The sequence below is a fragment of the Lepidochelys kempii genome, chromosome 3 (genome assembly GCF_965140285.1).
Source record: "Lepidochelys kempii isolate rLepKem1 chromosome 3, rLepKem1.hap1, whole genome shotgun sequence".
Lineage (NCBI taxonomy): Eukaryota > Metazoa > Chordata > Testudines > Cheloniidae > Lepidochelys > Lepidochelys kempii.
In genome coordinates this window covers 203,307,718-203,325,288 of record NC_136382.1, presented here as the reverse complement: position 1 = coordinate 203,325,288, position 17,571 = coordinate 203,307,718, and positions in this window count along the sequence as shown.

Below are 17,571 nucleotides of genomic sequence, written 5' to 3'. Positions count from 1 at the left end.
TGGAGGACACCATAAAAGAAACTGAGAAAGTCAACGTCAGAACACAAAACACACGTGCTACTGTGCTGACTGCATCATTTATACGCATGTTTGTGGAGAGGAAAAATACTGTTGCGGTTAAAGTATTGGACTAGGACACTGGAGATCTGGTTTCAGGCACTCAATCTCTATGAGTCTTGGCTCCACATCTGTATAATAGGAAAACAATACTTCATTTGTCTATTTAGACTGTAAAGTCTTTGAAGCAAGAACCATCTCTCATTAGATGCTTGTACAGTGCCTTGGTTTCACCTGGGTACACAAATAGCACCCAGCCATTAAAAAATGTCCATTCCTCAATTTAAATGATCCTGACACTGAACTCCCAATCTGCTGCAGAAATCAGGTCATCTGGCTGCAGAGTCCACAAGGCCTTGGCTATGACCATGGTATTCATGTGTCATCCAAAAAGGAGCACATCGACGAGACAGCACCTCCTAACACCACACAAGAGCACTTGTTCAGTATTGACTCATAAGGAAATGTACCACCTACTGAGTCACCAACACCACTTCCTACTGCACCTCAGTTTCCCCTTGAAGGTCTCCCATTTACGTACAGATTTGTCCTGACTAGAGCTGTGCACAATGTTTGCAACGAAACCCCAAACCGCACAAAATTGGCCTGGTTTGCAGTTCCACTGCAAACTCAAAACTCACATCAGGTTTGCCCTGAAAAAATCTGCTAAGGTTCATGCACTTTTGGAGCAAACCTGAGATCATTTTATTTCAAGCAAACCTGAACTACTTTCTGGCTGTTGATTCTGAATCTTTGGGATAATGATGGTTTCACAAAACCAGTTGGAGCACCGGAACCGAGGACTGAATGGCATTTTGAAATTCTGATATTTTTTAACTCAAAACAAATCAAAACTGAAAGAAAATGTGAAAAGCAACTGCTTAGTTATGCACAGATTTACACTTAATCTGATCCCCAAGACCACTGGGATGAGAGGTATAGCTGTCTACAAGAGATATTTGATACATTTATAAAGCAATGATTTTTCAAATGAAAATTTGTCCTAAGTAATGAATAATTTACTATGTACAATACATTCCATATGCATCCCACAGTCAACAGCCACAGCAACCGTTGGCATTGTATTGCAAAATACAGCACAATGTATTTAAGGAAATGACCCTTAAACAAACAAAAAAAATATTGTCTACAGGATTGTCATATGCATGTTTTGCATCTTTTGTCTGGCTTTGGGGTGAGTGTTCAAATACAGTCACAAATGAGACGTGCCAGAAGGAAACATGCCCTTTTCTATGGAAGATCAGCTCACAGGTGGACTCGCCTTTGATTCACTTTGACTCACATTAATATATATTTCCCCTTCCCCTTTAACCCACATCCTGAAAAGCTCTGCATTAAGGCAGCCATCCCCCTAGCCAAGAAGATACAGCTCTGGCTCTCTCCGGCGTCCCGGCACTGCTCAGCAACTCACGGCCACTAACCTAGCATGACAGCATCCCACAGAAGAAATGGCCTAGGCCCCAGTGACCTGAAACACCACTTCCTTCCCCACATCCTGCCCTGAAAGTTAAAGTCAGCTGTTGTGCTCCAGTTTACAGCCCCCGGACTGGAATACCTGGCTGCTGGGTGTTTTCAGTGGAAGGCCTCCATGCTGGAGTTTGTTCCGCCTCCACCTCCCCCCCAGTCCAAGTCAATTGAACTTCAATCCCAGGTGCAAGACTCATAGAATCATAGATGAACCAAAGGCTGTGAACCAGAGGAGGTCTGGCCTTGGCAAAATAGCAACACACCAGATAATAACTGACTCACCTGTCCTCCCAGTCCTTTGCCCTGAGGAGGGGGCAGGGGAAAGAGGAACAGGGTGGAGTTTCTGTGTTTACTTATTTCTCTATGTACGTAAGTCTATGTATTTATTTTTGTCTGGGTGAGGGCATTTATTTATCTTTGTTAAAATTGCCATTTGGAGTTTGTAGATTTTAAAGAAACTTCACATTGCAGGAGGCATTTGCCACAGCTACAGTTTTATAAATAAAATATTAGCAGCCAGATTAATAGGTTATTAGTAGAGAGAGACCAAATGCATTCAGACAGTTCCAAACACAGGAGGACCTCTGGTTAGCATAAACTAAGCCTAGCAAGTTCATTAAAAAGCTACGTCTACACTGAGAAACAAACAAACACAGAAGCAAGTCTCCGGCTCCAGGCTCAGTGGGAATGGCCACACTGCGATTTTTAGCCCTGTACCATGGGCCTCCCCGGTCCGAGTCAGTTGAGCCAGGCTCTGAGAGTCGTTGCTGCTGGGATTTTTGCATTGTAGGCATACCCGAAGAAGCTTATCAAGGGTTCCCCCTATATACAGAGATGGTTCTAGTTGATGACCTCTCCTCTCGGCTATGGAAAGGGCCAGACATCCCTACTCACGCTGCTGGGCCTCTTCACAAGGTTTAATACAGTGAACCATGGAATGACAGGTTCCTGCCTCAAGATCTGGCAGCAGTCAGTGGGGCGGCACCTCATCCGAAGTCACAATCGGTCAGAGAAATTTCGACGCAACCACATCCCATCAGAATATGCGGTTCCATCAATGCTGAAATGCTTTGTGAAGCAGGGCGGATTTCACTGGCATTTCGTTTAAGAAGAAAACCTGGGAAGGGGGATTCGGAGGGGTGGAGGACAGTAATTCTGACAATGTTAAAACATCCTGTTATGACATGTTTCTTAATTGAACATTGCAATCGTTTGTTTTGAATTTATATTATATATCATAATAGAATACGACATTTTAAAAGTCAAAATCAAAACAAAACGTTTCCATCCACCTGAAACAAAAACCAAAAAAAATCAGAATTCTGCTGAGAATTTTGAGATCTTCTGTTGATTTGAAATGTTGCCAGATTTCAAAATCTCCAAGAAACAGAACTTGCACCCTCTGCTCAGCTCTATCCTTCAGCCTCCAAATTACCTCAGCCTCACCAGACCCCTCACCCGGGGAGTGCTGCAAGAATCCAGCCTCTCCCTCTCTGATTCAAAGCCCTAGAACACAGTATGAAACTGCAAGGGTTGATACATCAGAAACATGAAAACGACACCTAGCTCTACATTACCTTCACCTCAGCCCCGAACAAAACCATCTCCCAAGGGCCGGGCTGAAATCAGCAACTGAATGAAGAATAATTGGCTGACGTTGAATCCAGGAAAGAGTGAAGTGATATCAGTGTGGAGAAAAAGGGAAGATCACTTCGAAGAAATTGCTCCACCCATAACATCACCCTCCATAGCGGTTGTCCACCCTGATATCATGAAAATGGTCTGCTTCCTGAGTGTTCACCTGAATTCCTCACTGCTTTTGGATTCCTAAATAACCACATCCGTTATTCACTGTGGCCTTGATTCAGCAAGGTACTCAAGTATGTGCTTCTAGAGTTTGGGAAGTGCTGTGGGATACACAATACAGATTATTTGTATTGCAGTAACATACAAAGGACTATGTGATCTCTGTTTGTGCAGCAGCTAGCAGAATGGAGTTTTGACCCATGACTAGGGCTCCTAGGCGTAATGATAATAGACATGATAAATAACTGAGACTCATTATTATTATTATAAGTAGTCACTGGTAGGTGCTGCATGAAGACCCAAGTGTAAAATGTAATTTTTTTCTTTAATGTATGCTCATTATGCGATATTTACAATCTGTCTTTGAAATGATCAATGACAAGTATAAGTGTGCTAGAGTGAATCAATACACATGCAGCACAGTACCAACAAACTCACATAGATAGTCACCTTACCCAGTGAAAACCAGCTACGTAACATACAAAACTTGTTCTGTACGAACCATGCACAGGGAAAAGCTGATCACGCATTGGAATAGATCTGTTAAAATCATAACATATATTTTCTGTGCACTGAATCAAAACACACAGAGAATAATACAAAAGAGTCCTTTAAAATGTATGTCTGTCGAAGGAATAAATCTGTTAAACGAATCCCGTTTCTGTGTAACAAGGTTATGGCCCAAATTTCAGTCTCAGTTTTTTGGATGTAAATCTGGGGTAGCATGGCTTCAGTGGAACTTCTGCAGATTATACTTGTGTAGCTGAGGGTGCAATTTGGATCTATGGAGCATTAGTGGGTCCCCAGACACTGTTCAACAGAGAGTATCACGTCAGCATTACTAACATTTTGAATCACACACTGGAGTTAGTTGCAAGTCCTTGCATTTGCCCTTCCATCGTTTTTTCTCATTAAGATGCGTATCGCGTCTCAGTCGGCACGTTGCCCTATTTGCTTTCAAATGAAAACCAATGGGGTTCTCTCCAGATGGACTCTCCTGCAGAACACTTGAACACACCAGCATCCTGGCTCATCATTCAGTGATTCCTCAAGGGAAAGAAAGATCAGACTCAAATTATGTGTCTGAAAAGGAGGAGTCGAAGTTCTAAACCCAGGTGGTCTGACACTCATTTGCTCTTTCACCCCAATGCAGAACATCATTGTAAAAAAGTCACTAGGTATTGCTTTTGGCATATCTGGTAGGCCAGATGCTCAGCTGGTGTGAATAATCCCAGCTCCAATGGAGCTACTCCAGTTTACATCACCAGCTGAGGATCTGGCCCGTTCTCATTCAAACACCGTGTATTATATATCGAAGGGCCCGCTCTCATTTTTTCCAACTATTGTTTGTGTAAGTATTGGGGGTTGCTCAAGGCTAGAGCACACCAAACCCCAAGGGGGCCAGTCGTGAGCCAGGTGCACCACAACTTGGAGGCGGGCATGGTAGGTGTTTAAACACGAGCCCTGGTGGGTCCCAATAACCACCCAGACACATGGTTGAGGGAAAGGGTATTTTCCTAAGGCTGGTAGGAAAGGCTGTAGATACCCTAGAGGCTTCAACAGTTACAGTGCAAAGGGAGCAATTGTTTGGGTCCTTGGGGCTCTCCAGTAGAGAGCTTGGGGTGTCCTCTCCAGTCCAGTGTCTATTCAAGCAAATAGGAGCTTGCAGATTTCAAGGCCAGGTTCAGTTGAGTGTCTCTCCTGGGGTCCCTCTGTAGTGGCTCCCTGCCCAGCCGCTGCTACTCTCCCATAAGTCCCACCCAGGCCTGCACTCAGTAGTCATGGCTTGTTCCACACACACTCCTGGGGATTCTACTCTGAATTCAGTTCCTCTCCGGCTCCCTGCTTGCCATGCACTTCAGCTGAATTCACGCATTCTCTGCAGCTCCTGGCTCACCATGCCCACATTGCTTCCAAAGGGAGCCCAGACACTTCCCAGTTCAGGGACCTACCTGGCCAAGCGCAAAGGGATGTGTAGTGGGGTGAGGGCTAATGGGAGTTGTAGTCCCCTGCTTAGCAGATCTATCACATTTGAAAAAGAAAATACAAGGGCAGTCTCACACAAAAGTCCACGCTGAAACAACTTGAAGGGTCAACTAAAAGACAGGAACCTGACAGGCTTTAACTCTGTCCTTAACTCACCATTGGGCCTAGGTACAAACAGATTGAGAGAGAAACCTGGAGTTCAAAATGTGGTGTCTCTCTTTCCTTCCACGGCTGAGCTATTAAACTTTAAAAAAAAAATAAAAAGTTAAATTGACTCAAAGCCCGAAGTGCCAGTAAGCAGAGCAGGATGGTGTGGAGTCCCCTTCTCTTGCTTTTCAACTCCTTTTTCAACTTTACAGCTTTGCGGGATAACAAAACCAGCTGCTCGAGGTTGTTTATGTTCCTTGCCATGCATATTTCACACTAGTCTAGTTGCTGCCCTTTTCCAGGTCTCTTCCCTTTACAGCACATTGTCAGCTCGCAAGATGCCAGTTCCAGCTGGCAAACACGGGGTTACTTTGCAAGAGAGTGATACGTGTCCACAGGGGGGCAATAATGCATTGGGTCTGATCCTACACTGATTGAAATGTGAAGGTGTCAGTGAGCCCTTCCCTTATCCCTGTAGCTCAGAAAAACAGGCATTAGGTGAAATCATAACCAACAATACAGGACTGTGTGATTCATTTAACGTTTCGTTCCACAGAGACACACTGGGTCTGGATATTCGTACATGCATATATAGGACATGGCCTAATTTCCAGTCTGTGGAGGGGGTCTGGTATAGATGAGCCACAGGGATAATTTAGGGGCATTGCTCCTGGCAGCTGCGAGGGCCTGGCAGCGCTGGGCAGGAGTAGAAAGGAAAGGTGATGCTAATCTGGGAGGTGGGGGAGAAGCAGCTGTCAGGAAGCAGCAGGTGGACTGAGAAGGGGTGCGTGAAGCATGAGATGCATGTGAAGGGACAAAATGAAGGAATAAGGTAAAGAAGAGGGTGGGAGCGTCTAGGGGAGAGGGCCACATGAGTGGGAGCACATAAGGGTACCAGTGAGCTACTGCCATTGGAGGAGGAATAGGGAATCAGCCATTAAGGGCTGGGGAACAGGTAGGGGGGCAGCACTAGATGGGATGGAGAGGGGGAATGGGGACTGGAAACTCAGTGAATGAGGCCAAGGAGCCAGCAAGGGGAAGGAGGACTGAGAACTGAAGTGATGAAGGGGAAGAAGCACCAGGTGGGAGCAGGTAGGAACTAAGCGCTGGGGTTCACACCCTTCCCTTGAGGGGAGGGCAGAGGGTTGTCAGCCTGCAGTGCCCCAGTCAGAAACATGCCGCCATCTCTAGGCTCATGCTTAGCACCTAGCTGGAGACTGAAAATAGAGCCCCTCCTCCTGGCGGGAGGCAAAAACCAGCAGAAGATGGCTGTCCAAGGAGCAGAGAAGATAGCGGCTGGATTTCCAGACCAATAGGAGCATCCCATTGCTGTGGGGAGGAGGAGGTGGATTGCCGCCGCAGCAGCTGGCTGGGAGTGGGCGTTCCATCATGGCAGAATCCTTGGGGCTGCTCAAGTGGGGACCCTTCTACTGTTCAGTCATTTGTGATTCCAGAGGCCCTGACCCTGCAATGAACTGCATGTGGGTGAACTCCCATTGACTTTGCTGCCTCCCACACAGAGCTCATGGCAGCACTAGGCCTTAGAAGGTTTTATGGGGGATCTCTGTCTCCTTGGCCCGCCTTTCCCCATGAATAGTTGTCTACACTAGCATTGGCCAGAGTAGCCATGCCAGCTGGCCTCGCCTCTCACAAACAAAACAACTTTGTTATGGTGCTTGGACAAGAGAAACACACCTTCCCGCCCTCTCATCTTGGTCTCCCTAGCAACCTTGTTTTGTTGTTCCACAGAGAAAGGCCAAATCAAATAGCATTGGAGGCAGAGGCACATTAAAAACCTCTTCCCTTCATTGAAAGCCTCCATAACTTGGCAAATTCCCTGGTTTGGGAAAAGTAAACAGTTTAGACAGCATGCTGTACACTACGATTTCTATTCTATGAGGATGTGGAGATCTGAACTTCACTCCTGTTCTGTTAGTAATTACACAGCCTTTCCTGAGAATACGGTCATGCCGCTTGTCAGGTTAGAATTAGTAGCCTATTACATAAGGGTGCATTTCCCCCAACTCACTTGATGTATCACAGCACCATCTGCTGGCTCCTATAAATTAAACAGATTGACGTCTCTGCTAAAAAAACAAAACAAAAAAAAACGACTGGTAGAATATTCTTAATGCTTCACAGCTAACCTGAAGGTTCTAGATCTTGGTCTCTTCAACTAATTGTTGATGGTAAATAAAATAATTATCTATAAAGGGCTTTCGCCAGGAGTTCCTTCTCAGAAACCGTATAATGATCAAAATCTAGCCATTATGCTAGTCCCCCCAGCTGAACTCTTGTGCCTTTTACAAGATTCTTTGGCCATGATTTTGCAATCCAACTAGTTATTCTGGGTGCCTCGGGTTTTGGGTGTCCAATTTGACACATCTGAAAGGGACCTGATTTTCAAAAAGTGCCACACACTTGCCTTCTGAAAATCAGGCTTTTTGAAGGTATCTGAAATTGGTCCCACGCAAAAGCTTTAGAAAATCCTCACTGGCCTCTGGCAATTATTTACTCCAGGCAATTGCCTCACTGGGCTTGCTTCACCAGAATGGCTCGGTCATCTTTATGAACTTTACTGACAGTTGCTTCTTGCAGTTAAGTTATAGCTTCTTGGGCATTGAGAGGAGTGTTCTGATCCCAGTCCCTTGCATGGTGATGCTCTGTGAGTGTCTTGGAAAGGCTTTGAAGAGGGGAAGACTTGAGCAAACTGGGAAAATGGCTAAAGAACTAAGAATGAAACATAATGTCTCTGTAGACACACACAGTCAAACATATTTACAGCACCTACCAGGTGGATCTGCCGGGGCTAGTAAATGTACTTTTATTTTTTAAATAAGCCATCAGAGGAATACAAAGAAAATGTGATGTTTTGCTGATGGTCCCTTGGTTGTTTTTATTTTCTCTGAGTGGGTTTCCTTTGCCTACTTAAAACAATCCAGATTCAAAGGAGACTGGGTTCCCACGCGCAAGCAAAAAGTAATATTGTTTTTAGATTATGAAATCTTTGATACACAGAAGATGAAAATAATTTTACTTTACTGCCTTACACACCCAGTCCCCAAAACCCTTACTCATTCCTGTAGCACGGTGTAAATTAGTGGGACTACTCACGTGAGTAAGGGCTATCACAGAAGTAATGGCAAGCAAGATCAGGCTATTATTTAGAAGTGTAGCATAATCACTACGTAAACTGGATAACTTAACCCACAGCAGTCAAATGTGTCATGATATTTGAGGTAGCTCCTAATTTGGGAGATAGTATGGTCAAATGGATAGTACAGACTGGGAATCAGAAGACCTGCTTCTATTCCCAGCTCTGCTTCGTAACCTAAGGCAAGTCATTTCATCTCCGTTTCCCCTCCTGCCCTTTATCAGGCTTGCCTGTTTAGATTGCAAGCTCTTCAGGACAGAGACTGTCTCTGACTATATCTTTGTACAGCACCTAGCACAGTGGGGGCCCATCTCGGTTAGGACCTCTAGGTGCTACTGGAACGCCAATAACAGGAATCATCATTTTAATCAGACAGAACCGATCTGCAGACAAAGTGGTAGAACTGAATACTGTGCAGCGGTAAATGGCCATTCTCTACTGTTGCCGGTAGTCTGCGTGCTTCCATTTCTACAGGCGGTGCTAGCATGAATATACCATCTCCTAAAATTCAAGTTAAAAAAAAAGGGATTTCATCCACACCCCCCAGTAGCACTTTATATTCCTTTCCAGTCTCGCTCTTTCATTGAGCCGTTTGAGCTGTTATGTGATGAAGAGCAATTTGCAATAATAAGCATTTAAAAATGTGACTCCAGATACACAGCATTTGATTTAAGGAAGAGGGTTTCCCCTTTCACGGCCCAGCACACATACAAGGTTCAAACAAAGTGCGAGGTGCTGATGAACAGAATCTTGACAAACTTTGTTTTCCTGTGCGGCATCTCAGCACATAATGATTTCATTCAGCAGCTACTGCTCAAGCGTGGAAAGCATTGCTAAAGAAATCCCACAGAGTTCAGACTATCTTTTCCCTAACTTCAGCTCCCCACACACACACACACTCCATTTGCCTTTCAGGTTTTTTGCCAGGGATAACATAAATATTCATCAGCTGATATTTGCCATAGCTGTGAAGTCATGAATGAGGCCAAACGCTTTTCCCGCCTGCCCTGTCTGCAAAATGGCAGCTTCTGGTCTTAGCTCATCGCCAAACGACACTTTCCAAAATCCCCAAAGTGCACTTGCAGGCTTTTCAAATTCGGTCAGGTTTTTAATGTGCAAAGCAGAAATGCTGTCTGCCTAATATTTACCCTGGGATTTACAGGGAAAAAAAATATTACTTTGCTATGCTTTAAACTGTGGGATGCCTTGACATAACGGACAGAAATGCTGGCAGCTCAAATCTTGGTTGGTTTATTTCAGTGGACATGACTGCTGCAGGTTTCCTTTCTGAGTCAAACACCAGACACTTCAACGATTTGTTGTGCGGAAAAGAGAAACAGCTTTAGTCCATCATGCCGTTTTCTTAACCACTTAGGTGCTGTCACAGGAAGCCACATGCATTGGGAAACACTTTTAATAAGACTCCTTTAAGCTTGCCTTGAAATTTGGATCCTGAAATGTAGACTCTCCCATCCCTTGTCACAAGTGTTTGCCCTCTATGGTCCAGGTAGTGATTACCTCCTTAGAATTGTTCTAACCAAATCCAGAATCATTCATTCAAGTTTATACAGAGTTAATAGGTAGAGGAGTATCTTACTTACTAATACCTCCAGGGATCCCCTGACCACTTCTGATACTGCTGCTCCAGGCTATGGGCCATTACCATTGTCACCAGTGCAGAAAAGAGGGTGGGGGGACAAGGATTGCTTGGTGCCACTTTTCCAGCCACCAGTCTCTCACCCTTCCTCCCTCTTTCTCTTCTTTTTCTCTCTCTCTCTCTTTTTTATGCACACACAGTGAAAGAGATAGCTCGTGAGGAAGTGAAAGAGAGAGAATGACAGAGCAAGAATGAGCAGTGACGAAGAAGTGATGAGGATGGAGAAGCACTGTTGCCCAGCTAGCCTGCTCCCTGGGTGCATTCAGAGTCATATTTGCTAACATAACCAATGGAGCTGCACCAGATTACACCAGCTGAGAATACAGCCCAGTCAGCCATATCATTACAGCCCTTTGAGACATAGGAAACATTTTTCTCAGAAAGCTTTCATCAAAATTGCCAAAATTTGAAACATTTCAGTCATCACTCTGCTTTGCTGGCCAGCCAAAGCAATGAATGTAGCTGTGCATTTTCCCAGTGCATTGCTCTTCGTATATTGATTACTATTGAGTCACTATTAATGACAATAAAAATACTCTGGGGTAAAATATTCAATGCAAAGTGTTAGGATTCAGTAGGGGGAAACTTTTGTTATTAGTGGGAGGCAGTAGTTAAGTCCCTTCACTTCCCTTTCTCTACGTCTGGGATGAAACTGTAGCTCTGGAGATCACAACTAAGAACACAGTGATGGACTTGGATGCCTGGAACTATATCCAAAATGTTTGCTTGCTTTAGGTGAATCAGGGATTTTTGATCACATCAGTGGACAGTAACTTGGAGAAACAGAGGGTTCAATAAGAATAAGTTCTAGAAGTACATTAGGAGCAAGAGAAAAACCAAAGAAAGTATTGGTCCTCTACTTAGAGGGGAAGGAAAGCTAAAAATGGAAGACATCAACATGGCTGAGATGTTCAATACCTTTTTTAATTCAGCCTTCATTAAAAAGGGTAATAGTGACCAGATACTTAACACAATTAATATTAATATGGAGGGAAAGAACAGGTTAAAGTGCTTAGATAAGTTGTGTGTATTCAAGTTGGCAGGGCTTGATGAAATTCACCCTAAGAGACTTAAGGAACTAGCTGAAACCATCTCCGAATCATTAGCAATTATCTTTGAGAACTCCTGTAGAATGGATGAAGTCCCAGAAAACAGGAGATGGGCAAACATAGTACACATCTTTAACAAGGAGAATGAACAGGACCCAGGGAATTACAGCATAATTCACTTAACTTTGATACTTGGAAAGATACTCGTACAAACTATTAAACAATCAATGTGTCAGCACACAAAGGATAATAAAGAGTTATAAGAAATACCCATCATGGATTTACCAAGAATGAATCATATAAGCCACTAATTTCATTTTTGACAAGTTACTTGCCTAATGGATAGGGGGAAGCTGTAGACATGATATATATTGATTTTAGTAAGGCACCTGCCACAATCTCACATATTATCATAAGCAAACTTGAGAAATGTGGTTTAGATGGAATTATTATAAGGTGGGTACAAAACTGGTTGAAAGACCATATTCAAAGAGCAGTTATCAATAATTTACTGTCAAACTGGGGTGGTGTATTTAGTTGGGTCCTGCAGGGGTTAGTCATGGATTAAATACTATTTAATATTTTCTTTAATTACACGTATAATGGAGTGGAGAGTATGCTACTAAAATTTGCCCATGAGAGCAAGCTGTGGGGGGTTGCAAGCACTTTGGAGGACAGGATTAGAATTCAAAAAGACCTTAACAAAACTGACAAACTGGTCTGAAATCAACAAGATGAAATTCAGTAGAGATGAGTGGGAAGTACTGCACTTAGGAAGAAAAAAATCAAATGCACAACTACAAAATGGGGAATAACTGGCTAGGTGGTCATACTGCTGAAAAGTATCTGCAGGCGATGGTGACTCACAAATTGAATATGAGTAAACAATGATGCAGTTGCGAAAAAGGGCTAATATTGTTCTGGGGTATATTAGCAGGAGTGTTGTATATAAGACAAAGGAGGTAACGGTCGCTCTCTACCAGGCACTGGTGAGGCCTCAGCTGGAGTATTTTGTCCAATTACAGGCGCCACACTTTAGGAAAGCTGTGGACAAATTGGAGAGAGTCCGGAGGAGAGCAACAAAAACAATCAAAGGTTTAGAAAACCTGGCTTGTGAGGAAAGGCTAAACAAACTGGGCATGTTTAGCTGTGAGAAAAGAAAACTGAGGGGGGACTCAATAACAGTCTTCAGATATGTTCAGGGCTATACAGAGGATGGTGATCGATTGTTCTCTGAGGTTACTGAAGGCAGGACAAGAAGTAATAGGCTTAATCTGTAGCAAGGGAGATTTAGGTTAGACATTAGGAAAAACTTTGGGACTGTAACAATAGTTAAGCACTAGAACAGGCTTCCAAGGGAGAGTGTTGAATCCACATCAGTGAAGGTTTTTAAGAACAGGTAGGGCTAATACCTCTCCGAGATGGGCTGTGTGTACTTGGTCCCACCTCAGCACAGGGGGCTGGACTAGATTCCCTGGACTATGATTGTATGGTACAGTGGGACTGAATGACTCAGGATAACTGCCTTTCCCCTCTGAGTCGTTAATTCCAGTGTAACCCAGGCAAGTGGAAACAGAACATTTTAACCATGTGGCGGCTTTTTAGTGTTCCACTTCATAAATATGTTTTGCACCATGAAAGCCATCAGCAAACCTTGCAAACTTGTTGGTTGCCACGTCTTGGGCTGTGTCTACACGAGGGATATATTCCCAGGGTTCTCCACCTTTGCAGCTCCACCAAAGGTCGCCTGGGACAGAAGATGCTTCAAGCCACCACTTCAGTTTTAAGCAGGCCTGCACAAGACTCTGGTTAAAGCACCAGCAGCATCTTGCAGGTATGTGCATTGTCACCATTGCTACCGGCAGAGGAGCGGATTCAGGGTTTGCAACGGTAGGGTGCTCTGGTGGGAAATTCCTAGGGTAGACGAGGCCAGAGAGGATGAAACAGGCATGGAGAGCAGTGGAGTAACTGCCAGCAAAGTGTGGGCAAGGCAATGGGCACAGACCTTCAGTGCTGAGTGCCCCCTAGCAGGATAAATCCCCTGCTACACCCCCACCACCAATGAGGCTCTAAATGCCTCCCTCTCCCCAAATATTCACTCCTACACCCTCCTTCCAAACATCCAGCTTTTCCTCCCTGTCACAAACACTCCTCCCACTACCCTCCCATCAAACCCTCACCTCCTCCAACCATCCTCCCCCTTCTCCCCAAACACACCTCTCTCCCACCCCACACTCAGCCCACAGTTAGCATGATAATGCTGCTGGAACTATTATTGCTATTTTATTTTAAACAAGGAAAGTTAAAAACTGAAATTCTCTGCACCGATTTGTGTCTTTATAGCCTGTTCCTGCACTCCCTTATCAAGGGAATGAGGGTTTCCAAGATGGGCCCTCAGTTTGCAAACCTTTGTTAAAGAATGTTCTATGCCCCTACCGGGACGGTTCTATTGAACAAATGCTATTCTGAAAGCTCAAATGGCAGCTGTTTACTCTAGATGGGCAGCAACAGGATGGGGTGTGGGCTTCATAAAACCAAAGTCAGGTACATTACAAATTCAGTTCCATAGTTTTCAACCTGTCAACATTTTGCAAGAGACATGTCTCCAAGTAAGCCAAGGAGTTGACCACTTGCTGTTTGTATTAACCGTTTAAGCACTGTCCCTTGAAATCTATAAAATGCAATGCCTTTGAAAATGAAGATGCTAAACTGTGACAAAGCCAGTTTGCATCTGGAGGAAAAGTTTTGCTACACTGAGAAATTCTTTGTGTAACACATGTGGTATTCTCCCACTGTTTGGCAGGAAATAAGATAAACAGAAGCATAGCAAAATGAAAACAAAATGGAGCATGTATGCATCATGAAATAATTACAGTGCCATTTCATTAGAATCTAAATCTGGATTGGCAAACCTGCTTTCAAAACAATTTTGCTCAATCCACTGTGATAGAATTTGAAAGCAGTGACATCTTGCAGTACAGCAGCCAGAGCCCAGCTGCTGTAAATCGGTGTAGATTGACAAAGTCTATTTGGAGTGACACCAATTTATACCAGCTGAGGGGCTGGCCCAAAAACTTTAAATCTACTTTCTAGGAGTGTTCAAGGACACCAACTTCTCTGTGCCCTGTAAGTCAGTGGTTACTTACAATGGCCTTCAGTGTGAGTTGGAGCCAAATGTCCACATCAAAAGTAGTTTTATAAGACAGAGCCTTACAGTGAGGTTCAGCACACCATCACAACTTCAGAAGGCAGCTTTTCCCATGCTCTTAGGATTTGATTTGGGGCTGAAAACCATTCAGGAAGCCAAAAAACACAGCGCCTACTTCCCTAGGTTTGTTTCATCTCTGAGTCTTCTGCATATTCAATAGCATCAGGACCTACACTGTTCTTTTATCAAAGTGAGTTACTCTAAGTGTCTGTTTATTAATGTTAGGAAATTCTCAATAAGACAGACAAGTTTCACCCATAACTGGCACTCTCCCCACCAGCCGAGCTTGCGAAAAGGTAACACATGGCTCGCCAGAGCAATTCTGTTTGGTTTGCCCACAAGTAAAAATAAAATAAAATACACCAGATCCCAGAGGAGAGCTGAAGGTCACAAACAAAGGTCTGGTGGGCTGGAAGCTCCCTGTAACACCCTTTCAGCTCCTGATTGTCAGATTACTACTATAATTTACCTGCTGTAGCACCCACTAGATGCTCTTTCCAAACATTCAAGAAGGAGCAGTTCCTTGCTCCAAGGAGTTCACAGTCTAAGGACAGATAGACAATAGTGAAGTTATACCACGTAGAGGAGATCAGCTGGAAGGAGGCATGAAGATGATGTTGCAAAACAAAAACGAGCAGACCAGTCAGGAGCGCTGGTGGAGCGGAGGGCATGGGTGACAAGATGAAGGACGGACAGGCAGAGTTTGAAGGCACTGACAAGAAGCTTAAATGTGATGCAATAGCAGAAGTGGAGCTAGTGAAGGCATTAAAAGAGGGGGAGACATTATCAGATGGTCATGCCAGGAAGATGTGTTTAGGGGCTGAATTTGGAATGGACTGAAGGGGACAAATCAAATACAACCCAGTGGGTTATGTCTCCAGGGTTGGGTTGAGGTACATGGTATGAAGAAGCTAATGTACCTTCTGTCTATGCTATTCCTGATCTGTAAGGGCCTGATCCAAAGTCGGTTGAAATAAACTGAAAATCTGTTGATTTGACTGGGCTTTGCATCAGGTCCTAGATGAAATAAGGATTTCAGTTCCTGGGGCTATCAATCCAGCACCTTCCACAAGTAATAAATTCACATGAAAACTCCAAGTACACAAAACCCAAGAAATGCCTCTCAATGATACATGATTCGCAAAAAGAAAATGATACATGATTGTTAGGGCAGTAGCCTTGTCAAGACACATTTTGGAAAAAGTTATCATTGGAACAAAAGCAAATGTATTTTGTTTGCAGAACCACCCCCCTAAGTCACACTGTTTGGTTCGGATAGTACCAACAACCTCTAGGGTCTCCTAACATCTACTGGCCCAATCCTCCATCTCAAAGGCTCAGATTAGTTACTTGAATTCTTCAGAAAAGTTGTCAAGATTTTGGAACCCCCTAATTCTCCCTCACTTTTCCTTTACCTCCTTGTCCACAGAATACAATTTGGAGGGTGAAATATCCAGTATGCTTTTTGCTTTGCTACAACTGCTGTGCCTTCTGTTGATGATTATCACCCTCTGTGATGGGCTTAATCCCCATCACCTGTAACACAAGGGAAAGAACCTAATTAATTATGCTTCACACATGGGAGGTGATTATCTAATTGCCTCCTGGCCAAAGCTAGGCTGTATAAGATGTTGAGGGAGCGACTGCAGAAGAGAGAGGTCCTGCGGGAGAAGGTCCTAGACTAAGGTTTAACTGGTAGGATACAATAAGGGAACTGTACTGAAGCCCAAGAGGCGTAGAAGGGCTATTAATTTAAAGACTAGTTTGAATCCTTATTTGGACTTGTTCATGCTATCCCAGAAGGGGCTTAGACTTTTATGTGACTTGACAAGAAGGCCCATGGAACACCTGGAGGGGGAGAAGATGCAGACTGAGAAAAGCTATTGCTGGCCAAAGGACTGGCCACTGGTGTTGCGCACAAGAGGCGAAGTCCTATGCAGTGCTGCATGCCCAGGTGTGAAGGGGCACCCTAGAGGCAAGGATGCACATTTACATCCTCCTCTGTGCTTTTTGGTTTTGGGGCAACACTGCCAATTACCTCTGTTTTCCCTACTTAAACAACTGAACTTATCAGCCGAAGACATATTCTATTCTATACAGCGTCCTATCCCATCGTCATCATCATGCATTAAGTGACATGAATAACTGTGACATACCAGGGTATAATCCCGACTAATACATAGCTGTGTCACCTCTGACCTGGGGTGCCCTTTACAACACTTCCCACCTGGACTGCTCACAAACAGCCTCCAGCGTGCAAGTTACTCCCAGCTATGTCTGTGTGGGTGCTGTAGCCAGCCAGCCAAACCTTGGCTCTTACTAGCCTTGGTTATACTGCAGGGGACCCAACACATCCCCAGTCTTAGATTTTCCGCAAGAAATGTAGGTCCTGCCTACAATGCCCAGCTCTATCTAGGGCAATACAAGTTTCTATTAAGTCCATTATTCCTTGAATAGAAATAATATGCACAAAACTTGCCACCCGAATGAAGTTTCCCAAATACTTCAATTTAAGCACATTGGGTTAGATAAGACAAGTTTATTAACTACAAAGAAAGAGATTTTTAAGAGAACACAAGAAACAAGGCATGAAAGTCAGAAATGGTTAGAAGGAAATAAAGTTAAAATGCCATGAGTGCCTAACTTAAACTGTATCAGATTTAAGCAAAATTTCTCACCATATGTGTTCAACAGTCTTACTGACCAAACCCTATAAATCAGGACCTCTTCTCTTCCAGAATCCAATGAAGGCTTCCTTTGTTACTTCAGATGTAGAGAATAATATGGGCAGGGGGAGAGAGATGGGTGCCTTGGGGTGTTTGTCCCTCCCCGTTTATAGTTTCAGTACTCCTCTTTGGTACCAGGAGACAAAAAGTCTATGAGGAGGGATGTTCCCTGCTGCTTCTTCCCCACAGGTTTCCCTTCCTGCTTGATGACTCTGTTTACTGCTTAAATGCAAATCAAGCAGAGCACACATACCTTTGTTTGAAACAGACCTGTCTGCCAACTTCTGCTTGGT